This window comes from Equus asinus, chromosome 2 (assembly GCF_041296235.1).
Source record: "Equus asinus isolate D_3611 breed Donkey chromosome 2, EquAss-T2T_v2, whole genome shotgun sequence".
NCBI lineage: Eukaryota > Metazoa > Chordata > Mammalia > Perissodactyla > Equidae > Equus > Equus asinus.
Window position 1 is genome coordinate 101355511 of NC_091791.1, and position 24035 is coordinate 101379545.

At 50.1% G+C, this 24035-nt stretch overlaps 1 protein-coding gene across 1 annotated transcript in view; it reads left to right on the forward strand.

The window, feature by feature from the left end:
- The window catches only part of DET1 (DET1 partner of COP1 E3 ubiquitin ligase), a 32313-nt gene extending 23214 nt beyond the window's left edge, over nucleotides 1-9099 (forward strand). The window contains exon 7 of the transcript XR_011497305.1: nucleotides 23-9099. The gene's annotated coding sequence lies outside the window, so the exon portion shown is untranslated. The remainder of the gene's footprint in view (nucleotides 1-22) is intronic.
- Nucleotides 9100-24035: the final 14936 nt, after the last annotated feature.

Consider the following 24035-nt stretch of genomic DNA (forward strand, 5'->3'; position numbering starts at 1 on the left):
TGCAGCTCTCTCTTTGTCACAGGTTGCTTGATGGGACCTGAAGACTTGGCAGAGTGGAAGGAGCCTGGAGGGTGAAGTTGCTCAGGCCTCAGTGTGAAGCCTGGCCCTGCGGCTCATTAGCTGTGTGACTGTGGGCTGATTTCCTAGCGTTTCTGAGGCTAATATGTGCTTCCCTCCCCGTTAGTCATACATTCCCTTGGTCGTATCTTAGGTCTTTTCTTCACCTCTAACTACCATCCCTGAAGTCTCAATTTAGTACACTCCCCTCTGACCCACCTCACCTTGCTTTACTACCTCCACAGACGGTCTTTGACCTCACTGAAGCCTCCACCCCCTGCCCAATCTGGACCAGTAGGGAAGTTAAACTGCTCCAGCTGAAACACCCCACAACGCAGTGGCTCGACCAACATAGCAGTTTCTCTCTCAGGGAACAGCACAGGGCAGATGTGCACAGTCAGTGAGTGCTTCTGCCACACACAGCCCTTCAGGGACCCGGGTCCTGTGGCATCCTCCTGGATTGAGCTGGGGAGAGGGTGGTGGAAGGGTGTGGAGGAGGCTCTGCCTGGTCTTAACGCCCCTGTCCATTAGGGGCACACATCGCTGCCGCTCATGTTGGAGGGATCGTAATCACTTGGCCACTTAGAACAAACTAGAGAGCCTGGGAAATGTGTGCCTGGCCTGCCTCTCGTGTTCACATGCGGGGGAATGAGTTTGGTGGACAGCTGGCTGTCGCCTCCCCTCAGGTCCTCTCCTCTTTCCTTATTCAGCCCGGGTTGTATAGCGTCTATCGCTGTAGTCACTGTGTCGCAATTGCCCTTAACTTCCTTGTTGCTCCACCTCCTCCATGCTAATTTAGAAAAACTGCAACTCTACACGTGTCTGTGTCTGAACAGCTGGAAATTGCTGCAGAAAACCCACGTCTGTTCTTCAGTTCAGGACCACAAGCCTAAAGTGGACACTCAAGACTGCTGGGCAATCCTCATATCCTTTCCTTGTTTGTTTCCTTTCCCATTCCCTGAACTTGCTGTTTTACACTTTTACCTCCCTTCAAAACCCCTCCTCCCATTTCTCACCCATCACCTGCCACCTGCTTCGTGGCAGAAGTGAAACCATCGGGTGGGAATCCCCTCACCTTCCCCCATCAGCCACATGACTGCATCTGTGCTCCTTCTCTGCCCTTCTGAATGAGATGTCTCTGCTTCTATAAAAGGCCAGCTTCTCCACCTGTTCACTGAAGCCTGTGTCTTTCTCGCTTCTCGCGGTCTTTGCTTCTGTGATTATTTTCTCTCCTACATCATCTTTCTTTTGATGGGCCATTTCCATTGGCATATCGATAAGCTCTGTGATCTTCTTTCTTTAAAAACTGCTTTGACCCCAATTTCCCCTTGAGTTACTGCCCATTTCTCTGCTGTTCTTCACAGAAAAACTTCTTGAAAGACTTGTCTAAATTAAATGTTTTCACTTCCCCAAATCCTATTTTTCCTCAACCCACTCCAGATAGGTTTCTGTCCCCATCACTTCACTGAAACTGCAGCTGTCTAGATCACCAGTGAGTCCATGTTGCCAATACAGTGCTCACCTCTTGTCCCTCTTACTTAGCCTCCCAACATTGGATGTAACTGATTTCTCTATATATCAAGAAACACTTGCTTCTCCTGATTTCCAGGACAGTGCATGTTTCTGGTTTTCTTCCTCCTTAGTGATTGTTACTTCTTGGTTTCCTTTGCTGGCTTCTTCTCCTCTACTCTACCTTTCTGTGTTGGAGTGCCCCAGCCCTCAGCCTTGGATCCTCACCTCTTTTTCTCTATATATTCTCTCTTTAGTTATTTCATCCATTCCCCTGGTTTTAGATCCTAGCTATATGCTGATGTTTCTCAAAGTTATAACTTCAGCCCTGACCCCTTCCTTGAGCTCCAAATTCATCTATCCCATGGCTTACATGGCGTCTTTGTTTGGGTATCTCATAGGCATTTTGAAACTAGCGTGTTCAAAACATTGCTCCTGATTCCCACCCCCACCTCCAACCTGTTTTTCCTCTGAGATTTCCCATATGGCTTCTGGATCTACCTGTTTACTTGAGCCAAAAACTTAGTAATTATTCTTTCTCTTTTTTTCTGTCCCCCTCCTTTCCTTCCACCACCCACATATCTGATTTTGCTCTGAGGATGTGTCCTGAGCAGTCTGAACCAATCACAATAGCCTATACTCCTTGCTTGTGACTAGAACTAGAAGGGATTAGTTTAGGTATATCATGTGACTTAATTCAGGTCAATGATACTATGAGGTAAAGGTTTCTGGGGCTTCCAGGGGAACATTTCCCTTTTGAAAATGTCAGTCAGGAAACATGTAGCTCACATTTCCACTTTCCAGCACCCTATGATCACACTCAAAAAGAATCAGCCTTAGGATGAAGCTGACCTTCTGGATGGCAGAAGGAAGAGGAAAGAACCTGGATTGTATATGACGTAGTTGGTTGACTAGATCACACAACGCTGAAACCCACCCTGCACCTGGATTTCCAGTTCTGTGAGACCGTATCCTTACTATTTAAGCCACTTTGAATTGGATTATCTATTTCTTGCAGTTGAAAGCAAATTTATAGATGCAAAGAGAAAGGCAGGTCCCCTGTGGAGAGTCGTGAAATTCCTGATGGCTGGGAACCTTCTTAGATTCAGTTCCAGTTTCCATGAGACCCTATGATTCCTATTCTTGGATTTCTATAAGATTCCTGGCTCTCCTATAGCCCTCGCAGCATACCTGAGCTGGCCTGACAGTTTCTTGTAACTAAAAGGATATAACTAAAATGGGAGGTAAAAGAACTCAGCCCATTGAGTACTTGACCCATGTTACTTTCTCAACCCCTATGTGTTTGTTTATATTAACTTTGTTTCTAAAGGATTTAAGGCTTCTCTCAGTAAATCTAGAGTCTTCTCTCCACAAATGTCCAATGAATCTCAAGAATCTTTGGAAAAACAAGTTCTTTGGAACCAAAATGTTTAAGAAAAATAGGGACTTCAGGGGATCTATCTTTCCGATCTAAATTCTTTCCTGAGCCTGTCTCCTCACCTCCCTCCTCTGCAGGAAGCTGACATGTCAGCCATCCGCGGGAAGCTGCTCTGGACCTTTGAGAGAAAGGCTCCATTTAGATTTAGCAAAACCCTTTCATTCAGAGTCCTTGCAGAGAAGCACAGCATAAATGAGTGTAAGGCCTAAATTAGATAATTTTTAAAAGAACAGTAGCTTCATTATGTTCAAGTACACAGAGTAACTCCATCTCCGCCATGATGTTCCTTTGTAGAAGCCCTTCGGGACTTTCCTTAATGAGTAGATTATAATTATTGGTAATCAGCATAATGTTCTCTGCAAAGCGTGCTTCGAAAGCAGTTGAGCATATTAAGTGATTTTGATGTTCTGGGGGCAATTTTGTTTAAAACATTAATCTTTTCAGTGTATACCCTTTATAGCCGTAACCCTCTGTTGTTTAAAAAGAATTCTGAAGGCTCCCTCCATCCTACAACATTTGATTAGCAGAGGCAGAAATAATGCAGGAGGAGAGGGAGGCATAGTAGGACTCAGATTCTTTACCTACGGGTGCCTGACAGGATTGTGGGAACAGCTCAGGCTTGCAAACGAGGCCCGGTGCAAAGCCTGGCTCTGTCACCCACTAGCTAGGATAATAAGAACTTTACTGTCTCAGTTTCTCCTCTGTAAAATGGGGATAATTTCTACTCTGCAGGGTTGATTTGAACACTAAGTGACTATTAATTAAAGCTCTTAATCCAGTAAGTACTTGAGAAAAGCTGGCCCCTTCTCCTCTAGGTCTCTTGGCCTGTGCCGGAGGCTCTCTTACCTCTTTAGTGTCACAGAGACTACAACCAGCCCTGGTAGTACCTCTTCATTCTCTGCTGACCAAGCAGCAAAAGCTGGCCCCTTCTCCAGGCAAGCCCCTGCTTACCCACTGGAGACCAGTGGCGTCCCAGGTGGTGCTGTTCTGCTGCCATAGTCTCTGTCCTCTCATACCCGGGTCTGAGTAGACTAGAACATTCCTAACCCTCTTTGCAGCCAAACGCGTTGGCTAAAAGGAGCTTTGTTTGCTGAGAGTTTGTTATTGTTGATTATGAACATTTATTAAGAGCTTCCTATGGGCCAGAAGCTATGCTAAGCACCTTAGGTAGGAAGATACTTCCGTCAGCTCATCAATTCTGAGATGCATTTTTCAAAATTGTAGTGTATCTAAAATTGGCGTCAGTGTCAGCCACGCAGCAGTTGTGACATCACTGCTGTCATCGCTTGTGCATGTGCAAATTGAACACGCTCTTCACATTGTCATCATTTCTGTTGAGCAATATGCACTGTTGATACCACGTTAAATGTACATGCTGTTTACGATGTCTTCGAAAAGATTATACTATGGTTCAGTATTGTAATGAAAGGTTATTTTGTACTTAGAAAGGCAAAGAAGCAGAGTGGGGGTTAATTTTGGTATGAGTGAAGCAAACGTTTGCCACTGGAGGAATGAACATGAGGCCATATTGTTTGCAAAGCAGCAACCAAGTGCTTTTCAGAACTAGGAAAGCAAGACCCTCACTAGTAAATGAAGTTTTACCAACATGCTGAAGTTCGTGCAAAAGGATTGCCTATCAAACCCCAAACGAGACCAATGAATGAAGAGGAAATTGTCGCATCCCTTGGCATAGATGGAAGAGATTTTAATGCAGTGAGAGGCCTAGTGTGACCAATGCGGAGCACAGGACTAATCGTGAAGGTGGGAACCAGTTGGCCAGGGACTCCATGCTGACTTCGAACAGAAGCTGATTAACTTCCAGGGAGATGTGATTCAATACAGGAAAAAAATGGAACTCGAATTGAAGTCCAAATGGAAATGCTGATGCAACTGGGTGCTCTTCAACGTGCCTCAGGGCCAGCCCCTGCGGCCCAGCGGTTAAGTTCAGCGTGCTCAGCTTCGCTGGCCTGGCTTCAGTTCCTGGACACGGACCTACACTGCTCTATTAGTGGCCATGCTATACTGCTGGCCCACATCGTAAAAAGTAGAGGAAGATTGGCACCGATATTAGTTCAGAGTGAATCTTCCTCAGCAAAACAATACAAAACAAAACAACCCCCACCAAAACATGCCTCAAATGCCTCTGAATCTAGAAAAGGTGTAAAGTGCTTTTTGGATAAGTATATGTTTTAAGGATACTGGGATTTGTTTTAACTGGACATGGTAAGACACAGACAAGGAAATGAGTGTCATGAAGAAAGAAGTTTGTTGTACTCACCAGTCTCGAGCAGTAGGAGGCACAGCAAGCCACGCAGGGCCACGCGAGAAAGCACCTGGGTCAATGCAGAGGCAGAGGGAGTGAGGGCAAGTGTGGGAAGAGCCTTTATTGTGGTCTCTACAAGGAGCAGGGAGGGCAGGGGGCATAGGCTTGGGACTGGCTAATTTCAATAATTTTGGTGGGCTCTGAGACATAGGGGCTGTCCCTACTTGTCTGATACCTGGCTCTCGGGGGATTAGGGCAACTGGATAGTGGCCCAGAGTGTGAGACTCCCATAAAGGAGGTGGGTGGGGTGTTGGCTCTGGATTGGCTTGTTGCACATGAAGGTGCCCTCCCAGGCGAGCTGTTTGCCGTCTCTAGGAATTAGTTAACCCTGGGAGGGGCTAGTCCCTACAGGCTCAGCAAGGCCCCAGGATGTCAAAGCAACAGAAAGTAAAAGGCATGGCTAATACAATATAAAATAGTAATTCCAAGTAAAAAAAAGCATTGTCATGGTTTAATTATCTGGGTTCTTTTTCGTTAGTGACACGTTGTGGTAGCCAGCCTCCAAGATGGCTCACAACGATCCCACCTCCTAGGTTCGTGCTCTTATGTATCAGGATTGGTGTCTGTGACCAATGAAACACAGTGGAAGTGATGGTGTGTCATGTTCAAGGCTAGGTTATCGAAGACATTTTAAGGCTGGGCTTCTGCACCCACCTTGCTCCCTTCCTTGAATCATTCACCTAGGGGAAACCAGCTGCCATGTCGTAAAGACGCTTAGATGACCTTCTGGAGAGACCTGTTTAGTGAGGAACTGAGGCTTCCTGCCAATGGCCATGTGAGTGAGAGTTTGGAATGGGATCTTCCAGGCCTGCCCAGGATCACTGCAGCCTCATGAGAAGCCCTGAGGGAGGACCACCCAGGCAAGCCGCGCCCAGATTCTCGACTCTCAGAAATTGCGTAAGATAAATATTTTAAGCATCTGAGTTTGAGGGTAATTTGTTATGTATCGATATGTATTTAACATTCACATAAAGAAGGCATGTTTTGCAATATGACACCTTATATTTGAAAAATGCAGTATTATCCCCATTTTATAAATAAGGAAACTGACTTCCGAGACATTAAGCGATTCACTCAAAGTTTCCTTACTAGTTAACGGCAGGTAAAACTTTAGTCCAGCCTGTGTCAGAATCCATTCAAATCCTGAATTTGTATAGATCTAAACTGGTATTTTTACTGTTTACCAGAAACATTAAGAGGAAATTCTGATGTGCTTGTGCTTGTGCCTGTATCTGCCTCTGCCTGATAGGGCCATGGCCCAACTAAGGTGTCTTGTTAAAGGTTGATGATATATATCTCTCACTGTTCTCAACCCTAGTACGTTAGTTGGCTTATTTATTCATTCATGTATTAAACACTTATTGAGGACCTACAAAGTGCCAGCAACTAGGAATATAAGAATGTGTAAGTCATGGCCCCAATGCTGAATTTCTAGTCTGTGATGCCTCTGAGTACCTGTCTCCCTCTCTTGAAAGAAAGATGCCTTGCTGTCTCTCTGGCTCAGCCTTCCCACCATCACTAAAGCTGCCAGTTAACCAGTCTTTGAGTGTGGCTTCAGGAAGACAGAGCTACGTGTTGGACTGCTTCTTTGTGGAGCCCACTGCTTCTCCATGTAACGTTTCAGCACTCTGCAGAGAGCACTTACAGCGCCCTGGAGCAGCTGTCCGAAACCGCGTTCGCTCTGGCGGCGGAAGCCGGTTCCAGCTCTTCTCCATTCCATTCGCTTCCTGAGACCAGAGATCTGGTCTCCAGCCACTGGTTCTCTTCCAGGCTTAGAAATCAACTTCCCGGGAGTGGAAGAAGAGACTGTCTCTTAGCTTTAATTAATTGTTGAAAGAATAGAGAGGAGTCTATAGTTCTAGAAGGAAAAAAGGGAGGAATGGAAATTTTCTGGACAGGGGACAAAGAAGTAAAAGAAAGATAATTTTCCAACTCACTCTCTTCACCCTAGTCTTTAAAAGGTTTTGTTGGGTGTTATGAGGTTTGAAATCTATCTTTAGGGAGGGATGTGTTACTCAAAAGAAATTGCCTCTAGATTGTTTTCCCAAGTCAGTCATTTAAAAAATATTTTAATGTCATTCTGCTTAAATTTTTTAAACAGTGAAGTTTACCTGCAAAGTACTTCTCAACTCAGGGTAGGATAGGGGTAAATTTGAGGTAGTAAGTGTGTTAGAATCTTGAGGTAGGTTTCCTTTGAAAAAAACAAGTAGGTATCATTTTTATTGGGAAAATGAAAAAATGCGTAAGTTTTCACATTACAAACTGAGGAGAGTTTGAAAAAAAATCTGATGAGGTTATGCAGAAGACACAGGGATTCATGATTGGGACACATCCCTTCAAAACCTTGGAGGAACAGGAGATTTTCCTGGTTATCAAATAGGGGGATGAGTTTTAGAAGGCTGAAAAGCATTTAGAAGAATGTTGCGTTTCCTAAAAAGGCAGAATGAGGAAGCTGGTAGACGATTCCAGAACATTCTGTGGGTCTCATGAAGAGAAGATTCAGGGAAGGGCAGGCAGCAAGTCCAAGGTCAGGAAAGATGAGAGACACAAAATGGACCTGTAACTGCAAAGGTTCCATTGTCTTCTGAGTTTCTGTTTATAATTTTGCAGTGAGTAATTTTAAGAAGGAAAAAATCCCCATAGAACTGAACACATGCAGATGAAAACTTATGAATGGCAAAAAGATATCAAAACAAAATCAAATAACACATGTATCAAAGGAATGATTTCCTTAGTAGAAAACATTTTTAAAATTATATATAATTTTGATATTTTTGTTCATCAAAAGATGAACAACCCCAAAGAAAAAATGGGCAAAGAATGTTATTAGCAGGATGTTCAAAGAAAAAATAAATACACATGGTCAACAACTATAGGAAACATGCTTATAAGATTTACTTTTCACCCATCAGATTAGCTAAGGTTAAAAATGTTCATTGACCCAGGGTTGTCAAGAATGTGGGGTGCTCTCACCCGCTGTAGGTGGGAGAGTGAGTTACCAGATTTCTTGAAAGACAAACAGCAATGTCTTAGTAAATATGCATATCTTTTAACCCAGTTAAATTCTATGGATCAAGGCAAAACATTTGCGTATGTGAGCAAAGCATGTGTACGAGGCTATTTCACTGCAGCTTTTTGATTATGAAAAAGTGGAAACTACTAAATGTGCATCAATAGAGGACTAAATAAATTATAAATGTCCACTAAATGGGCTCTGATATAACTGTTGAAAATAACGCGCCAGATCCATATGTATTGATTTGGAAAACTCTCTGAGACAGACTAATTGAACAACTGTTTAGTGGGATGCTATATTTTGTAAAAAACTAAACTGAAATCTATACTGAAGTTGAAGTCAATATAGATGTAAATACTTACTCGCTCGTAGCGTCAGAGAACACTTTGAAAGCATACGGAAGGTGCTATCAAGGATGGCTGCCTCTGGGGGGCCCGGGAGGGAGGGAAGGTGAACATTTACTCTTTAGCTCGTTCCCTTTGTCTCTGTAAGTCTTTCGCTGTGAGCATGTATTACTTAAAATTTTTAATGAGTTTTTTAAAATTTGTAATTGTGATAAAAAACATATACAATTTATTGTCTTAACTATTTCTAAGCATACAGTCAGTAGTGTTAAGTATATTCAGGTTGTTGTGCAACCAATCTCTACGACTTTTTCATCTTGCAAGACTAAAATTCTATACTCATTAAACAATTCCCCATTCCCCCTCTCCTCAGCCCCTGGTAACCACCGTTCTATTTTCTGTTTCTATAGATTTGACTACTTTAGTTACCTCATATAAGAGGATTAATGCAGTATTTGTCTTTTTGTGTCTAGTTTGTTTCACTTAGCAGAATGTTCTCAAGGTTCATCCATGTTGCAGCATGTGTCAGCATTTCCTTCCTTTTTAAGGCTGAGTAATATTTCGTTGTATGTGTACACCACGTTTTGTTTCTCCATTCATCCATCAATGGACGCTTGGGTTGCTTCCACCTCTTGGCTACTGTGAATAGGGCTTCTGTGAACGTGGGGGTACAAATGTGTCTTTGAGACCCTGCTTTAGTTCTTTGGCATATATACCCAGAAGTGGACTTTAATGAGCTTTTAAAAGTATTTAACCAATGGATTCACTCCGAGCAGCAGAGGTGGTGCTGAGCAGACACTGTGGGCTGGTGGAGCTGCATAGTCTGAGGGCAGGGTTCTCTTCACTTAACCAGCCCCCCGGGGGCTTAGCAGTTTCCTTCCTGCCCCCCCGGCCTTTCCTCCGCACAGGCAGGAGGGGCCCTCACAGGCTTGCGAACAGCCGCTGCCTGCCGCATTGATCCAGCACATTTCTGCAGCTCCCTGAAGGAAGAGATACTGCCGCAGCATTTAATTAGCGGCCAGGAACATGCCTTCCCAAGGACATGACTGATTTCTCAGCCAGCTGTTGCCAGTTGCTTCCTAGCAACATGCAGCACTCACGTCTGATTGCTTTTCTCCAGACAAGGAGGGTGACCGGTCCACCTGCTGTCACAGCCTGGGGTGGGGGTGGGGGCCCTGGCTCTAGGACTGAGTCTCCAGAGGAAGGGAGTGATCTGAACCTGTTACTCCTGCAAAGCCAGATATGGTGCTAAAACCTCTTGACCCTTGACCTGCCTACCCCACCCCTCCCCTCAAGTTCATGATTAGAGCAGGTAGAAGGAATGTCACCAGCTGTAACACAGATGGAGCCATAAAGTCTAGAAACGTCCTCTGGGAGTGCAAAGTGCAGCTGAGGGAAGAGAGTGATCTCACCCACAGCAGGTGGAGCCTGCCTTTCAGAGTGGACTTGGGGGTGTGGGAGACCCTGGGAGCACCCCGTCTTGGGCAAGAGGAAAGGAAAGTCTCATCCCAGGTCGGAGGCTAACCTCTCCGGTTTCCAGCTCTGGAGAGGAGAAGGAGAGGGAGAGGGAAGAGCGACGTCCGCAGACCCCTGCTCCCCCTCAGTCTCAGCCTGCCCTTCCTCAAGGGGCCTGAGAGACAGCTGCTCAGGGATGATGCTCAGGGACGATGCTCAGGGCCTCAATTCCTCCCAAACGGTGGGGAGTGGGGCTGCATCTGCAGAGGTCCCCTCGTGATTCTTCACTCATTTGCTCCACCAACATTTTGTGAGCTCCTGCTGAGTGTCAGAGCCTGAGTGAGGCCCTGGGTTGAAAGCACCAATGAGGTGTGGGCTTTGCAGCCCTGAGTTTACCAGACGCGGAGGCAGACAAGGAAACAGGCTGGGGGATTCACTGAGAGCAGGCGAGAGAGGGGTGCACAGGGGCCAGGGGAGCAGAGACCCTAGGCACGTGACCTGGACTGGCAGGGTCTTGGAAGGCTTCTGGCCGAGACGCCCCCTGAGGTGAATCCGGAAGGGTGAGAGAAGGGGACCCAAGCCAGAGGCATGGGGCTGGAGAGCTTGGCATGCCTGGGGACTGGCAAGACCTTGGGTTGCCTGAGGCTCAGAGCACCCTGGGGTGGCCTGCTGAGGTTTGTGGAGAGCCCCTGAAGGGTTTAATCTGAGAATTCTTCAGATTACCTAACCTCCAGAGTGGATTTGGTGTGGTGTGGGCAGTCAGGAAGCAGGGCCCGGCTGGCAGCCAGGCTGGTGTTGCAGGAAGTGAAATATCCACATGCAGCTCCTCCCTCCCACTCCCCAGGCTGCAGCGACCCCATGAAAGGGAGGCAGGAATGGCTCCAGGGTGGGCCTCCTGCCTCTTCGTCTAGCCTGCCCTCTGACTGCCTCCCTGCCCACATGGTTCCCTCCTCTCCCACGCTGACTGGCTCCTAGAACTGGTAGCTGGACTCTCATGGATGTGGAGGCTTGGCATGGGGCTGGCACAGAGTCAGTGCTCAGCAAGGGGCAGCTATTGTTGGATGGCAGGGCTGGTGGAAACTTGGCTTCTCTCCAAGCTGCTGCCTCTTGGAGGGTGCTCTCAGCACTGGGCACCACTGCCCACAGCCTGTCCCAGCCAGGTCCTCGGCCCTGCCACACTTGACCTGGCCTCAGTGCCCTGCAGCCTGTGGTCAGGACTGCTGGTGGCCTGGCAGTGGCCAAGGGATGGAGAGGAGGGGATGGATGGAAGGGTTGGAGAGGAGGTGAGCTGTCGTACATGGGGGGATGAGGGAAGAACAGAGTTAGGAGTGAGGCAAGTGGGGAAGGTGGTGCCCAGCCAAGACTGGGGATCCAGGAGGAGGCCCATGTGGAAGGAGAGTCCTGGACATAGGAGATTGGTGGCCATGACCATCCAGTGAGGGCATGCCCAGGAGAGGTGGGTGACGAGCCTGGAGAGCTGGAGTTCGGCCCAGGTCAGGACTGAGGAGCCAAGGAGGGCCTGAGATCACCCAGGAGAGCATTTTGTTTGGGAATAAAATGTAACAATAGCCAAATTCAGTTGAGCAGTTATTATGTACCAAGCATGGTGTCACACTGTAAGTTGATTCACTCCTATGCCCTCACAACGACCTCAGGGAGCAGAACCGTTCTGGCTGGCGCCCTGAAGACCAGCAAGTGGAGAGGAGAAGGCCTGTCTGGGTCACAGCTGCTGGCCCTTGGTTAGTGAGTGACAGTAGGGTCTGAGCCCCAGGGATCTGCTCCCAGAGCTGCTGTTGAGAACCTGGGCACCTATCCCAGGCGCTGTCTACATTCCTGCACCTCTAAACGGCTCTGTGAAGGGGGGCAGGTAACAGTGCTCTGTTTTCAGATGGGCACATGGAGGCCTTAAGACTTAACTTGCCCTAGATAACACGCATGGTGGATGGAAAGGTCAGGGTTTGGGTCCCATTCTCTCTGATCCTGAGGCCCCCCCAGGTGAGGGTCTCATGAAAGCCTGAGAGGCCTGCGTGCAGCGGAGAGCAGGGAGGGACAGAGGGCGTAGCCTCTCCCCAAGGCAGGCTGAGCATCAGGCCCTAGGATCCTGACCCCTCACCTCCTCATTCTCTGGCTCTGTCGTGTCACCTCGCTGAACCTGTTTGCTCACGTATGAAGAGGCATAATACCGCTGACTTTTGAGGGTTGTCATAAGGATGGACTAAGAGCCCGCATATCCGGCCCCCGTCTGACACCAGTCAGTGCCCTGTCCACGTAGCAGAAGGCACTTGTCAAGCACCAGCCGAGGCAGCCCCTTTCTCAGGGGTCACATGTCCTCTCCCTGGGTCTGGGTGGGTGCAAGTGAGGGTTTGAGGGGTTAACCTGGCATTGTCAAGTCATTCTGCCCATGGCGAGAAAGGACTGGCTTTTCCCATTTCTAGAGAGACCGTGGGATGTGACCAGCCCCGCTTCTGGCTTCCCTTCCAGCTGCTTCTTACTGATGAAGTGAGAATGGGAAGCCACCGCCTCTCGGCTTCCCCACAGTGCAGGCCAAGGCTGGCTGTCTCAGCTCGCAGACACCTTCTGGGTGTGTGTTTTATACTGTGTGAGCCATGGAGCCGCAGGAAGCCTGGCCCAGGGGTGGCAGTGCAGAGGAAGGCCTGCAAGATCCGTCTCCTCCACGCCTTCTCCAGAAGATAGAGAGTGGTGGCTGGGCCCGGCCCCTCCGAGCTGCAGGCAGTCTGACACAGCAGCATCCCTGCGGGGAGGCAGGACTTGAAAGGGTGTCAGAGGCCGCCTAACTCAGAGGCTCCCCACGGGTTCAAGCTCGAGGCCTCCGCTCACCCCTCCCGTGACTGTGCTGGGCTCACCCCCGCAGTTCTACCTCCCATGCCCACTGAGAGACACTGTCACTGTTTGGCTCCCCAGCGCTTGAACTCTTTCTGGGTTTGTGAGATTCTACTTTGTACAGGTTCTAACAGGGAGCAAAGCCCAGCTCCCCTACGGAGGCTCTGCCCGTCAGCCCACCCCTGCCCGACTTCCGAGCCTGCTGTGTGAGAGGGCTAGCCCAGGGAGCCCCTTCTGGGGCAGCGGCCCCCAGTCCTAAGGTTTTAGTGTCAAACTGTGCTTTCTAAACACAGTTCACATCTGGAAACAGCATAAAATTCTTGAGAATCCACTGCTGGAGTAATGAGGATAAGGCAAATTGATGCCCATTTTACAGAATAGTGATGTGGGCTCGGCGAACTGAGGAGTCAAAAGAAAGATTTCTTGGACTCTCAAGTCTGGCAGTAGTGCTCCTTTATTCAGAGAATAGCATAGAATAGCTTGGGGACAGGACCTATGGGCAGTAAGAGCTGCAGGCATGGGGACAAGACCCATGGGCAGTGAAGAGCTGCAGGCATGGGGACAGGACCCATGGGCAGTAAGAGCTGCAGGCATGGGGACAGGACCCATGGGCAGTGAAGAGCTGCAGGCATGGGGACAGGACCCACGGGCAGTGAAGAGCTGCAGGCATGGGGACAAGACCCATGGGCAGTAAGAGCTGCAGGCATGGGGACAGGACCCATGGGCAGTAAGAGCTGCAGGCATGGGGACAGGACCCATGGGCAGTGAAGAGCTGCAGGCATGGGGATAGGACCCATGGGCAATAAGAGCTGCAGGCATGGGGACAGGACCCATGGGCAATAAGAGCTGCAATGGGTTGAGGGCAGGGCTAAATTTATAAGGCATAGGTATGTGAGTTATTTCTTTACAAGACAAAGGAAAGATAATGCAAAACATCGTTAAAATGGTATCAGTGCAGGTGTGGTCTGGTTATTGGGTGGTCCTGTAACTTTGGGTAGGAATCAGGTCAGATCAGGTCAGGACGTCCCATGCTTCCCCGAGGATGATATAGGTCGGTGTGTAGGGCAGGATGCCTTGGGCTTCTCTCCCTGGGGCAGCCTGGATCCTCATCAATAGGAACCAACTAAGAGAACGAGAATAGGGAGCCACTGACAGGGCCAAGCGCAGTGTGCAGGCCTTTCGTTTATCGTATTTCCACTAGATTCGGAAGGCCTGTCCATAGGGGTCAGCACACTTTCTGGAGAGGTTATCGAGCTGCTTGTCAGAGCACAGACAGACAGAGGTGAAGGCCCTCCTGAGTTACAGCGGAGATCTGCTGCCTGGGGTACCTTCCGGAGGGCCACAGGGAATGCAGGGGAGCTGAAAAGAGCTAGCGTTTCTTGGGCACTTGAGCCAGACACTGTAAGTCTTTAGGATGTGAACTAATTGAATACTCTCAGCTCTCTGAAGTGCCTACTGTTATTGTCTCCATCTTAGAAATGAGGAACTCAGGCACAGAGAGACTAGGTACCTTGCTAAAGGTAACAGAGCTGGAGCCAGAACTCAAGTCAGCTTCAGAGTCTGCAGCTCAGCCACTCCCCCTCCCCTGCATGTAGGGGCCCTGGAGAAAGGTGTGGGCTAGAGGAGGGCACATGGCGTAACTGGAACTCACACTGCCAGCAGCGGCCATGCGGGAGGGGTGGAAAATCCACGTCTGAACCACACATCCAACCCAGGAGGAATGAGGGAGATGCTCCGAGGGATGAGGCCCCCGCGGGGCCCCTCTCTGACCAGGGAGGGCAGGTGGCAGATGGGCAGCCATGGAGCCAAGCCCCGACCAGCTGTTGTTTGCAGAGGAAGGTGAATGCGTGGTGACAGCTGGATTAGGTGTACCCAGCAACTCAGTGACCATTTGGTGGATGCGCAGTGGGCCCTTCTGGCTGGCCCTTCTAGCACCTCCGAGCCCTGGGAGCTTCGTGCTTGCTAATCTCCATCCCCATGGCAGCAGGAGGTGACAGGGTCATCACTAAGGCCATGGAATCTTCCACCTCTCCATGGCCAGGGAGCTTTTCCAAATGATCAGAGAACCTCCTCCCTTCCAGAAAGTAAGATGTAAAACCAGGATGACAGGCCCAGAATGTGTGACCAGCATGAATGGCCTCTCTCCCATCCTACTCTCGATTCTCCTCTCTTCCGTGTCCTCTATGCCCCTTTGATTTGGGTCTCCTGATTTCATTTGTTTTGTCTGCCCTTCTGTCTGTTTCCTGCCTCATTTCACAAAGGATTTGAAGCAGCTCTCAAAAATACATTCAAAATAATCAGACAACAAAATAAATATTTGCCTAACTTGGGAGCAGAGGAGTATATGGGTGGGCTACCAGAGGTGTGTGCAGTGCTAAGATGCCTAGTGACCCCTTTTCAGAAGACTGCATCTGGAACCATCCTAGTCTGTCTTGTACCTTAAAGCTTAGAATGACATTTTGGGCATATTTTCTTTTTCATACTATATAAGCAGTTGATTCATTAAACAAATTTTAGTTAACGCCTATTTAAAAAAAAAAGAAAAACATCCCCACCCTTTTCATTTGTGAGTTCTTCTGTCACATTTCGTGTCTTTGCCAAGGTGTCCTTTCAGAATAAGACACTGACTAATGTTTGAATTCTAGACCACAGGCAAGGACCCACTCCTTGGTATCATTTTAGTTGTTCATTTTGTTGGTAATCCAGTCTTTCTACTTAGGATTTTGGAAAGTTTCTCCAGAAACATTCTAGTCAACCACCTTCAAAATCACATTTTGTAATGCTCCCCGACATTCTTACAGCATTTTCTGGAATGTGGCTGAGTCTGCAGCTGGGTCTTTGCTCCCCTGCGGTGTGGGCTGGTCAGGGCAGCCCTGGGTGACTGAGAAGGTTAGAGGCGAGGCCCCACCCAGGCCACTGTGGAGGCTTCTTCATGCAGTGAGTCCTCCAAGTGTCTGTTGAGCACTGACCACATAGCAGCACCTGTCTAGGCCCTGGGAGTTCCTTTCTGGCTAACGAGACAGAACATAAACGAGGAAATGAATGAACAAGTGATATCATGGCTTTGTTTTAAAAAGATCGCTCTGGCTGCCGGGTGGAAAATAGACTGTGGCTGGGAGAAGGGGTGGTGGGGACCAGGGAGGCCAAGGCTCCAGGCCGGGCAGGACCAGGGTGACAGCATGGGGAGAAGTGGGCAGACTGGGATCTGTTGAGGAGGTAGGGCCAGCTGCACCAGCTGATGAATTCCGCAGAGGGCTAAGGAAGAGGAATGGAGGGTGACTCCAGAGCTTTGGGGCCTGACCTGTGTGAGGGTTTCCGTCAGCTACCTTAGCTTAGACTGGGAGAGGGAAGAGTTTTCTGGGGATGGGATGAAAATCAAGAGTTTTATTTTGGCCATGTTATGTGTATTAGACATTTCAGCAAAAAAGATCTGTAAGTTTCTAGTGATTAGTTGCCACTTCACTGAATCTGGGCTGGCTGTGCAGGATGATCCCCAAGGAACCGGCCGCCCAGCGCTACACGGCCCGTGATCAGGGCAGCCCTGGACCCCTGGAATACCCCCTCCAAGGCAGCTGGCCCTAGCCTCATACATTCATTCATTCATTCGACACATTTGGCATGTATTTATTGAGTGCTGTGCTGGATATTTTTCCGTCTGCCCTTCAAAAGCCCGTGTTTATAGAGTAACCTAAACGGACAACATGTTCTTTTCTGTTGTTGCATTTACTGTTCTAACTTTTGAAGAAATATGACAGCCCGCTGCGTGAATGGTTCTGTTTATAAAATGTAGTTAAGTTCCACGAGGCGGGCTCCTGTAACCCGGGCTGGCAGGAGGACACGTGAACGCAGATTTCTGTTATCCTGTGTCTCTGCTCCTCAGGCCACCTGCTCCATCTCCTCTGAATGTTGTCACGCCTCTGATCAGAGGGCCACTCAGAATCCTTAGGCGCGTGCCAAACTCCTTTGCCTGGCCTTCCCAGCCTGACCCTGCTTTCGCTCGGTCCCACCCTGTCCCACATATCACTCAGGAGGGGAGTTTCCAGAAGATGTAGCCAGCGGGCGAGGCTGTCCTGCCTTCTAACCAGTGTTCCACTGTTCCTCGCCTCCTGCCATGCTCTCCGCCCTGTTGTTGGTGCAAAGGTCCAGCTCAGCAGCGGCAGCCCGCTGAGCCTTCCTGCCCTGGTCCACTGCCGGAAGGACTGCCTTGCTCCTCTGTGCTCCTGAGGTGCTTGTCCTTTGAGGACGGGAACCCAGGTCCCACCAGGAAACACTGCTGACCTGTGCCTGGGAAGTGGGACTTCTCCTTCAGTCACAAGGTGCAGAGGAGGTGGGAGGCCGTGTCCCCACTGCCCACCGGGCTCCGTGTGCAGCAGGAGCCAGCCCACATAATCCCCAAGGGCCCTCAGTGTGTGTGACTCACCTTTGTGCCCCGCACACCTGGCCTGGCCTCCAGCTTGTGCAGGCTGGCAAAGGCGCTTCCTCCCGCTGCCTTGGAATGTCAGCGAAAGGCCCACAGCTGAGGACAACAGATGCTAAGTCCCCTCACAGCCTAAAGCTGTGCTTTTCAGCAGGTCTGGGGCAGGGTTCCCACAAAGGCGTTACCTGGAACTTGTGAGAAATGCAGTCTCAGGCCTCACCCAGGACCCACTGACTCCGACCTGCATTTTACAAGGATCCCGGGATTCATGTGCACAGTCGAGGATAAGAAGGGTGGGAAAGAGAAAGGCTGGTCATATCCATGGGGACTTAATAAAAGATAGTAAAACGAATCCCACAACCGCCACCCCATCCAGGCGAAGGAAGAGAACTGACATTCCGAAAGTGCTCTGTGCCAGTCGGGCTCACTTACAGGAAACGAAAGTACTTCGGCTGCTTGAGGCAGAACAGGATTTCTGACTGGAAAGTAGCTGCTTACGACGCAGTTGGAAGGGCCTGGAACACCCTGCAGACCCTCTGGGGAGCTACTGCTCTGCCCCATCAGGAAGGCAGGGCCTCAGGAGCAGCTGTGGGCGAGGGTGACCTCAGACCACTGCCTCTCCTTGACCTGAGGATGGGGACGCCGCCACGGCCACGGCCACCGTCACCTCTCAACACCCGCAAAGCTGCTGTGGGAAAATCCACCAGCTCCCCAACCACAGCAGGGGGAAGGGATGGCCCTTCCTTCCCAGTCTTGCACGAGCACAGCTCACTAGTGAGACCTTCCATACAGCCACCACCGCTTTCCGCTCTGAAGTCAAGTGGTGGGAGGGCCTGCAGTTTGGTTAGTCCTGGGGGCCGCATCCTGGGAGGCTTGGAGCCCACGCGGTGACCCAGTTTCCTGCCTCTGTCTGAGCTCCGACTGAGCTCTGATTACAGGAGTGTGAGGGCTCTAAATGACTGCAAAGTCCTTTTCAATCAGACGGAAAATAGGTGAGAAATGCATTTCCGTTAAAGGCCAATTATCCCAACCCCAACAGGACAAAGACTCGTGCTCCCTGCTCCCAGGGCCATGTGTCCTCTGATCCTCCTCGCCTGGACGCAGCTCTGCGCTCAGCCGGCACTGCGAGGCGCTCGAGAGGGCTGGTTGTGACGGCTGAGGTCCCTCTGCCCCTTCAGAGGGCCCAGGACGCAAGGCCCAAGAAGGGACTCCGGTTCCTGGGTGTCTGTGGGGAGCTGGGGCGGCTGCAGCCGCACAGCCCCCTCTGTCAGACGCTCGCTGTGGCAGCTTTAGTGCCTCTTGGCTTCTTCGACCCTGAAGTAGCAATTTGCCTCCTGAACTCTCCAGAATGGGCCCTGCCCCACAGGCCTGATTGCCGCTCTTCTCCCTCAGACTCTCATCTCTCATCCCTCCTCTCGGGGAGAGACCCTCCCAATCTCTTCCAGCCTCTGGTGCCTCCAGGCGGTCGTGGCTTGTGGCTGCATCACTCCAGTGTCGCCTCCATGGTCACATGGGCTTCCTTTCTTCTGTCCGTTGTCAAATCTCCCGCCGCCTCTGTTTTATAAAGATACGTGTGTTCTCATTTGGGGTCCACCCAGATAATCCAGGATAATCTCCCCATTTTAAGATCCTTAACTTCATCACATCTGCAAAGACCGTGTTTGCATATAAGGTTGCCTGTACAGCTTCCCGGGTGAGGGCCTGAGATTGCTAGGCCTTTATTCAGCCTCCTGCGGCCTCCCTACTTCACAGCATGCTCCCACTTGTGTGCAGCCTACTGCACAGATGTGTCATTTCTGTGCTCTGCCCTTGGCGCATGCCGTCCTCTCTGCTGGAAACTCCCCCGCCCCGTCCCCCACATTTGCCTCCTAACTCTTGCTCTTATTTTGAGCTCAGGTGTCACCTCCTCTAGGAAGTGTTCCTGGATACCACCACCATCACACACACGTGCTCTCACACACACACACACACACACGCACACAGGTGCCCTGTCCTTTGGGAGCACTGGTGGTGTGACAACGGACTTTTTCAGAATTTGCCTCCTCCGCTAGCCTCTACGCTGCTTAGGGCAGTGACCAGGTTTACCCCTGAGATACCGTACCTGAGTATTGATAGACTTCCCAGGAAGGAGGGAGGGAAGAGAGACTCTCGAGTCATTTGGCTTTTTAATTTAATTTTTGCCCGCAAATTCTTAACAATCTGGCTTAATCCACAGGTGAGTGGATTTAAGGGAGGAGGAGACTGGGTGATTGGGTTCTACAGAACATTTTCTGATTAAAATCACAGGGAAAAAAGCTTTGGTGATGACGACGACGACGATGATGATGATGGCAGCAAGACAGGCATGCGTGTGCATTCCTCAATCTGTCCCTAGCCAGGACCCCACAGACTGGGCCCGAGGGAGCAGGGTGAGAAGAGAGCAGAAATGTCCTGGATGAGCACCAGCTGTGTACAGCAAAGTGCACAGCTGTCATAGCGAGCACCCCTGACAGCCTCGGGGAGGCGGAGTAGCTGAGGTTCAGACTGACGAAGGGCTGAGACTCAAAGCCAGGCCAGAGCGCCGGTCTCCCCACCTCAGCAGGCTGGAGGGGACAGCCCGCAGGGGAGCTCTGGCTGGGGCACGCACTCCGGGGAAGGGCTAGTCGCATTTTTGGGCCCCCGTCAGGCCTTCGTTGCACCCAAGCCTCTCCCCAAGTGCAGTCCAGCACCTCAGGACTTGACCTTCCCTCCCAGCCATGAGTGAGTGGAGGCTCCTGGGAGGCCATCTCCTCAAGAGCTGCGTCCCACGCAAGCCCCTCTTTGTCTTGAGGCGGGAAATGAGGTCCTGTGAGGGGAGAGGAGTGTGGCCTGACGGCCTCCATGCTGGGTCTAGACAACAGGTGTCTTGCCTGCCAGGGCCCCTGTGATACCACGCTGCCCCTCAGTTGACATTTCCTTTCAGTTCAAGGGGATTACGCAAATCCAAGGCGGTGTAGCAGCCACAGGGCACTATGGAAACGGAGCCCTGCTCTGTTGGTCCCTCCTTCCCGCCAAGCGAGGATGACACCGAGGCCAACTTTTCTGGCAAGACTTGTTATGCTAAATCACAGAGCATGTGCACAATTTAATTTGAACCCGGGCGGGCAGAGTGGAGAAGGCAGATTAATTACCAGAACAAATTTCCGAGCCAAGTCTGCTGCATTTCAGCAAATACTGGACCACCAGTAGGGCAGGGTGTTACAGGGTCCCTGGGTGTCAAAATATTTATTGAAAGAAATGTTATTGCACACTTCAGCAGATCATGTACGTAATGCCTGACCCTGCAGCTTCTATATATTGTTTATAAACCACTTCTTTATTTCTGTTTTTATTTTAATTGGTTCATTAAATAATATGAATAAGCAACAACATGTACCTGGCACCCTCTTCTAAAGGTGAAAAAGGTAAAAACTCTTCTTTCCTCCTGTCTCCCAGTCTCTCATTTCCCTCCCTGGAGCGAAAGCTGCCATTTGGGGGCATGTTTTTCCAGACATTCAATGCATATGTATTTATGTACACACATCCTGTCTTTTCTACAAAAATCAGTGACTGTACTATGCACATTGTCCTGCCCGCTCCCCTTTATTTTTCACTTAGCAATACATCTGGGCTTGTTTCAGGGCTAAGCTTCCATTATATGGATGGACCGGAATTTCTTTAACTAGCCCCTGTTGATGGGCATTTAGGGTCCAATCTGCTACCGTTACTCGCAGTGCCTCAGTGATGATCTATCTTGCGTCCTTGCTACACACGGGAAAGAATACCCAAGCTGCACTGTCAGTCTGGTAGCCACCAGCCACGTGTTGCTATATACATTTCAGTTAATTCGCAGTAAGTAAAACTTAGAATTCAGTTCCTCAGCCATGCTAGCCTCATCTCAAGTACTCGAGAGTCATGTGGGGCTGGCGGCTGTGTGCTGGCGGCACAAGTGGAGAGCGTCTCCACTGTGCAGCGAGTTCTACTGGACAGGCTGCTGTCTACGACAAATTCCTAGAGGGGAATTACAAAGCCAGAGAGCCGTACATCTTAAATGTTGACAGACATTCAAATTTCCCTCTGAAGAGGCTCTATTATTGATGTTCCCTGATTAAGGGCTCAGAGGCCCTTTTATTTTAGAACAATGGTGTGGACTGCTGGGGAAGAAAAAGAAACGTCCTCTGTGTACCGACTGTGAGGACGTTCTGTCTCTGCTGTCGGTGCCACGTTGTTCAAGTCAGACGCTGCTGTTCCCAGCTTAGAGCGGGCATGCGTTTCGCAGGCAGCCCCCACCGGCTGTCCCCCTCTGAGGCCTGGCCTCCTGCCACCTGGCCGAGGTCTACTTCTCCCCAGCTCCACTCTTCCCCCTAGCGCCACTCTTCCCCCTCCTCCCTGAGGTCCAGGGCTCCTCTACACCCTGACTCCCGGCCCGCCGGGCTCCTTACACATTCCCTGTGGCCATGACACAGCCTTGACCAGAAGACTCAGCCTCCTTGGCCGAATCTCCGTGTCCTCACCTTGCCCTCTCCTCCACCCCTTTCCCTTTGGTGAACGGTGGCCGTCACGGGGCCAGATCCAATGGGCACTGCCCACCCTCATCTTGCTTGGGTTTCCTAGCTGGCCTCTCAGCCACAGTCTGCACTTTGTCCCTTCCTTCTCGAGGAGCTCACACCTTCGCCACTTTGGCTTCCGGGATGCCACACCTGCTGCCTCTCTGAAGGCTCCAGCCCCACCTCCTTTGTAGTCTCGTCCTCCTCGCTGCATCTAAAACTTGGTGGTCTTTTTTTCCTCATTCTCTGCTTTTTGCCCCGGGCAATCTCATCCCCACCATGGCTTTGATTACATCATTTGGGGAATGACGGTTATGCATTTTAATTCCATTTCCTCGATTACTAGTAAGATTGAGCTTTTGTATTTTCCATGGGTGCTGACCTTTTGTATTTTCTACAGAAGCAGGTTAGAAGCCGAGCAGACACTGCTCACAGGTTCCAGTCCAGACCACGGCTATGGCAGGTCCCTGTCCTCATCCCCTCCAGGCTCTACGTGCCCTCTGCTGTTTCCACGGCTTCTGAGCCCCTCCATCCAGTCAGCAGCCGAGCCCCGGCCCCAGCTCCCAGCCCAGTCTTCTCCAGGACTCTTCTCACCCCTCCCTTCCTTTCTGGTCCCTGGAGCTCGACTCTAAGGGGAGACGCCTCTCATCACCACACTCCTCCCCTTTCCTCCCCAACCCCGCACATCTCACCCCCAGTGGCGGGGACACGTGTCAGCATGCTACCAACACCTCATCCCCCTTCCGGGACATTGTTCTGCCACGTCCTCTCAACAGTCCTTCTCTTTAAAAGCTCTCGCTATCCATCACCCGCCTCTTCCTCAACTGCTGCGCTGCTTCCTGTACTCTGGGCCTCTCCCCTTGGTTGGGGAATTCACTCTCGCACAGACTTCTTCTCTATCCCCTTCCCTGACATCCGCTTTGGGGCTTCACCAACAAGACAGCTTTCTTTGGCCACATCTCATAGTTTCTTGACTTGAACCTCAGTGACTCATTTCCACTCTATTTTAGATGCCTACACACCTGGCTTCATCCCCTAAATGAGCCAGCTCTAAACTCTAACTCTGAAGTTCCTTCTTGACTACAGCCTTCTACATGCCCCCTCCGTTTCTCCATCACCTTTGTTGAACCTACTCTTTATTCTTGGAGTGACCACAGTTTTTTGACTCATTCCTTTCCCCCCAATCCTTTGATAAGCTTCTACCTCCATCTTCCTATCCAGTCAGAACCCCATGATCCACCATGCCAACTAAGCCATACCCAGTACCTCATGATGTCTTACCCCCTTAACCTGGGGCCATGCTGCTTTGCCAGTTTCCAATCCTAAGGACACCTGTTGACCCATTTGGTTGTCTTGCCCACCATCCCCTCCACAAAGCCTTCCCTTCCATCCCTTAATCTGAGGGGATCATTCTTTCACCCAAACACCAACAAACACTCGTGCCTCTTTTATGGAACTTCTTCCTGACTAACTCAGCCACATGCCTATCTAGCTCCCTTAGACTGTGAGCTCCAGGATGGTAATGACAGTGCCATGTCCCTGCACCCCCAGTGCCCAGCCTGTGTTCGTGCAATAACTTGTGCCTGCTCAATTTGGTTGAACGGACAATTTCTGCTTTGGCAGTGACCACTCCATCACTTTGGGCTGATAATACTCAGATTTAAAAGGGAATATGTCAGTCTAGCATAGGGAAGAATGAATAGAGAAAATGAATAAAGGACCCCAGGGGGAAGGTACATATGCATTTTTTTTAATGGCCACGCAGAGGCGATTGGAAAATGATTTCTCCTAAAGTGCTGAGTGATACGCTGCCAGCATCCAGGTATTCTAGTGTGAAACAGGCTTATTTTGGTGGTGACAGTATGTCTCGGTGTCAGGTGATGACTGTGGCTGAAAGAAGGGAAAACACCGTATCTAAGCTGAAAGGAAAGAAAGCGTACTTGTCTTTTTGCCGGCAGAGGCAGAGGAGAGGCGAGGCTTCCCTTTAGGCCACCAGCTTCGAGCTGGCAGCAAACCTGCAGGCGCATTTAGAGAAATAATCCGAGGCCCTGCTGCCCGGAGATGAGCAAGTGTGTCACAGAGCCTGATGCC